The sequence below is a fragment of the Charadrius vociferus genome, unplaced genomic scaffold (assembly GCF_000708025.1).
Source record: "Charadrius vociferus isolate BGI_N301 unplaced genomic scaffold, ASM70802v2 scaffold1745, whole genome shotgun sequence".
NCBI classification, from domain to species: domain Eukaryota; kingdom Metazoa; phylum Chordata; class Aves; order Charadriiformes; family Charadriidae; genus Charadrius; species Charadrius vociferus.
In genome coordinates this window covers 12,813-17,915 of record NW_009648480.1, presented here as the reverse complement: position 1 = coordinate 17,915, position 5,103 = coordinate 12,813, and the positions used below count along the sequence as shown (strand labels likewise).

The 5,103-nt window shown below is 45.9% G+C and overlaps 1 protein-coding gene across 1 annotated transcript in view; it reads right to left on the bottom strand.

Annotated features, from left to right (window-relative positions):
- The window catches only part of ZC3H4 (zinc finger CCCH-type containing 4), a 16,231-nt gene that overhangs the window by 10,357 nt on the left and 771 nt on the right, over nucleotides 1-5,103 (bottom strand). The window lies entirely within an intron of this gene.

The following is a 5,103-nucleotide window of genomic DNA, read 5'->3' as shown; positions in this document are numbered from 1 at the left end:
CCGCCGCTCTCAGGGAGGTCTGGAAGCTGAAATGGGGTTTACGAGCAGCAAAGTCGCGCTGCGTGAACAAGCCGACCTGTTAACATTAAAAAAACCCACCAAGAAAAACCGAATTATTTCCCCAAATTCACAGGAAAAAAAAAAAAAAAAAGAGTTAACCATCCTGGGGAGGTTTGGGCATAGCGGAGGGCAACCGCTGGGCTCCAGCCGTCCGCTCCGACTCCGACGCAAAGCTCCCCCGCTTGGTTTTGTTTGCGCTCGTGCCATTTTAATAACAGGCTAGCTCCAAAATCAAGCTCGTTTAAGTATTACTCATGAAGCACTTAAACGTGATGCGTAATTCCTCGGTGTGTATACAAGTTTTAAAGGCGAGTCTCAGTGGAAACGATTTCCGCGGCGGGAAGGCAACATCCTTCGGCTCTTCGCGTTCAGCCTCGGAACAAGAGAAACTCACTCTCCACGCAAAGCCGAGGGGACGAACGGGAAGAAAACAAGCTTACGGAAAGGAACTGTCTTTAAATATTGAAATAAAAGCCCTGTCAAAGCCCTAAAAGGAGAGATTCATAAAGAAATGGATTTAAAACTAGAAATGCCATCAAGTTTCTGGATCCAGTGTCCAGCAACCTACGTCAAACGCCGAGGCAGCTCACGCCAGGCACGAGCCGGGCAGGTAGTAAAGGAGGAGATGCTCTAAATCCCGCTGCGACCCCGTAAATGGCCTCACACCGTACGGTTTCGTAAAAAACAGCTATTCCCTTCGGCATCGCTCCCTCCGAACCGGCGTCATTTACCCTCTACCCTCTCCCAGGAGTCCTCGGCCAGCTGGGGATGGTGAACGTTCCCTTGCCTTCCCCGCTGCCTTCGGAGAGGGACAAACGTATGTCGTTAACACCTTAATTGCAATTTTCAGGAGTGATAATTACCTTTCACAGGCGCTTTTACCCTGCCTGGAGTTGCTGCGGTCTGGTATCAAGCTTTAGAGGAGACTACACCCCCTGGAGCAGCGTCCCCGATCGACAATCGCGTTATTAAATTCACCGCGGTTACAGAACCGAAGACCAAAAAGGCTCTCGAGAACCAAAACGCGCAAATTTTGCAGCCGCCGCAACAATTATTTGAAAAGTACCAAGAGAGGGGACGAGGCCGAACCGATGGCTGCTTAGCAGATGGATATTAATCATTTCATCAACACAAACGTCTCCTAAAGGCCGAGAAAATTTCATACAGACGCTCAGGGACCAAACTACACCTTAAGACGGGCGATATCTTCTCCTGGTGGTTTTTTTTTTAACTCCAGTTCTGCTGGATTTGAGTAGGTTTGGGGCAGAAACGATACACCGACCTCTCGGAGAGACTGCGGGGCTGGAAAGACGCTCGGAAAAGTTTTAGGCAAGTATTATCCGAAGCACTGGATTCGCCCGACGGGTTTCAAACGCAACGAACCAGGAGTAATTTGAAATATGGCAACCAGCGAGCGCGGATATATGGAAGCAACCAGAGGATTCCTAAGGTGGGACGGCAAGAAATTTCAAGCGATTAAAGCAAATCCGTGCGTTTTCGGGGGAACGGCTCACCGTGGAGAGTCGCTGCGGGTATGCGGTGAAGAAGCCATGTCTGTTAAGCAACTATTGGTATCGCAGAAAAGACTGATTCGGGGAAAATTCTTCCCCGAATCCGCACTCGTCTGGAGCTTTCCTATCACTCCTGCCCGACTGCTCTATAGGGGACGGTCGCCAGCGCAGCACGTATCCTGGCGGTGTTTGTGACAGCGCCACGGCAATGCCGGAACACGGCGATGAGGACGCCTGGAAAACACAAAAAAAACGCTCTTTCCAATCGTTATCCTGCCAGACCGACAGCACGGGGAGGGGGGGGAAAATCATAAGAAGGACCAATTCAGCAGGGTTTTTTTTTTTTGCTATCCTGGCCACGGAGGAATTAAAATATTACCTTAAAATAAATAACGTCACTATATCCAGTCGAGGCGCTGTTAAATTTGGGAATGAGCATAACGAAGTGACAAATGAGCGGCCCAGACGGCGGATTTACTGATCGGTTATAGCCGATACACCCTCCTAACCCCATTAAAGATATTAAAGATATTACCCCTCCTTGCTCGTTACACCTGAAAGAAACCTCGTCAGAAATAAGCCTCTCGGCTCCCATCTTTGCAAAAACACAAGTGATTTTTTACTAGTTTTAAGGAAAAAAAAGCACTTTGTGTGCTCTACATACATAGGTGCGACAGAGTAACTTCTAGACAATAACCCTATTAAAAAACCACACAATTTAAAAGGAAGAAACCTTCTTTTAAACTGCTTTTTTTTTTTTTTTTTGGCACAAGAGGTGCAGCTGAGCGTGAAATCGCCCGGCCGGTGAGTGAGCCGGTTTGGCCGGAGCGGCTCCACGGCCGCCGAAAGCGGGGAAGGGCGTTCATGTACAAAGATAGATCTCGGTTTAACCCCCCAAAATACCCCAAAAATACGAGAGAGGGGGTGAAAATGCTTTTTTTTTTTTTTTCCCCGAGCGATGCAGCGGGAAGGGTTTGAAAATTGAGCGCAAACGCTCTGGAAGTCACCGGCTCGCAAATCTGCGCAATTTAATCTCACAATAAGCGAACGCTCCCGTCTAATTTTACGGGATTTTAAGTTAAAAACGCTTAACGGCGACTTGAGCTGCGCACACACGTCTTCTATCTTTAGGATAAACGACCTTCTGCCTCGAGCCGAGCAACCAAGCGAGTTTAAAGCTGATTTTTAACAATCTGAATTGTTAAAAATCCAAATCTGGAATTTAATTCTTTTTTAGGACGGACAGGTTCGGTTTTGCTCCTTCTCTGCATTTGAAGTTTTTGTCTAGTTCCAACGCATTTTTCCGAGTGACCTCTACATCCAGCTAAAGGTTATTAATCACTCATTTAACGCTTCGGCAGTTTACTGCCTCGCCGACAACTCGCTCGCAGGAAAACGGATCCCACCCCGCCATCCCACCTGCACCACGCTCGGCGCGCGGGGAGAAAACCCCGGTCAGCGAAATCTCTTATCCTTTCACCCAAACCCCGATTATTCCAGAAGAATCCCAAAGGAACTAAGCTCTCTCCTCCGGCCCGCCAGCGCGGCCGCCTTCCGTTTTATTCCAAGTGGAAACCGGGGAGGGCAAGAGGGAAAGGGGGGGGGGGAATACATCAATCAAGAAAGAAAAGAAGTGCCACTTTGAAGGCAGCGGGGGCCGCGCCGTCTCATTCAAACTGCGCCGACCGGGGCAGAAGTCATGAAAATTTATCAGCTTTCGATATCTTCTATATATTGGGGGTTTGTTTTCGTTTTATTTTTCGTTATCGTTAACAAATATGTTGTACCAATTTATAAAAGACGTGGAGGGAGATGCCCTTAGCTCACTCCTGGCTGTCATGGGGGTCAATCCTCCTCCTGCCGCCCCCAAAATCGCCGTTTTTAAGCGACGGTTCTAACTAAGGGCAACTTTTGAAGTGCTATTTGATCCTAACTCAAGATTTCTCGGGGAACGCGCTTGACTCGGCTGCTAATTCTGAACCTCCTCTCTGCTCCCAGGTTAGCTCCTTCCCGCTCCTCCTATCCGTATCCTTCAGGGAAATCCTAATGCCGACGTCCTCGCTGCCACGGCACGGCTGATGCCACAGCAACGGGAGACGTCCCAAACCCTTGGGGGAAAAAAAAAATCAAAAATACAACAAAACCCAAACAAAACAAAAAAACCAAAATGATGCTGGGGTCTGGGATTTGCTTTAGTCTTTCCTCTAACCCGGTACAACAAAGCCTCGCTCGACCCAAGGAGCCTCAGACGAACAATTACACCCTTAGAAAGAAAAAAAAAAGCAACAAAAAAAACCCAACACTGTAAAAAAAATTAATTCCCGGTGGGTGTTTTGCGTCGCTATGAGAAGTTGCTCCAATGTTTTCAAGGAGCTACTGACGGTACCGGTGTTAAAAACGCGCGTTTGCAGGATTTAAAAGGTAATTTCTCCCAAAGCGTGAAGGCTAGGAAGGAGGTTGAGCTCAATTAAAAAGGGGTCGGGGGAAGGAAAGCCCAAGGAAAAGCCCCAAACAAGAAGTTTGAGTCCTACTGCTAATATTTAACTATATATAAATATATAAAAAAACCCTACGAGTCACTTTATGGACCCAGTCAACGCCTCCTGTAAACTCGGCAGTACAATCCCTGAGAACTCCTGACATTTCGAACAACTCCCGTTCGAATTACAAACTAAAATAACAAACTTAAAATTTTAAGTTTTCCAGTTTTCTTGTCGACGACATCTTTCCAACTCATCACGATACGGATTAAAAAAAAAAAAAAAAAAAAAAAAAAGGCTTAACGCCGTCAGCAGCAGACAATCAAAAACCAGTTTGGATTTTTCCGGCTCAAGAAGGGGGAAGCCTAAAACTTAACACATACGTACGTTTAGTAAATTAACACTACTAATTGAATATATTAAGGTGGTGGTGGTGGGGAAATTGATGCTATGAAGTCCCGCTCTCTCTGAACTAAAAAACGTTTCAGGCAGACCAGTAACATTTTCAAGCTCTGCTGGTGAAGCGCTGATGGAAGGGGCGAAAAAATAAAAAAAAAAAAAAGAGAAAATATCCCAAATTTACCATTTTGTGGCCAATTTAAGCCACAGAAGGAGCAGGGACCGTAAGGATCCTCTCATAAACATTTAAAAACAGCGACAAAAAGGCATAAAAGACATCACCGGATATTGGGTTTTTGTGAAAACCCCTTTCTGGAATGCAATTAAATCTGGAACAAAAAGCCCTCTAATTTGCTACAACAAGTGCTTTGCGTTATTTTACAGTTTAAACAGATGTATACACCTTTTTCTTTCTGGTTTTTTTTTTTTTTGGCTTTTAGGGAATAAAGACAAGAGGGGAAACAAACCACAATTTCACACAACTGTATCGGTGTGCTTAGAGGAAACACTGAGGTTTTTTTGGAGGGGGTTGGTTTGGGTTTTTGGGTTTGTTTTTTTTTTTTTTTCCACCTGAGAACAATGTAAGCTGGATGAAAATGGGGGGAAAAGTGTGTAGTTTTGGCCTCCAGGAAAAAAAAACCACAAAACACCAC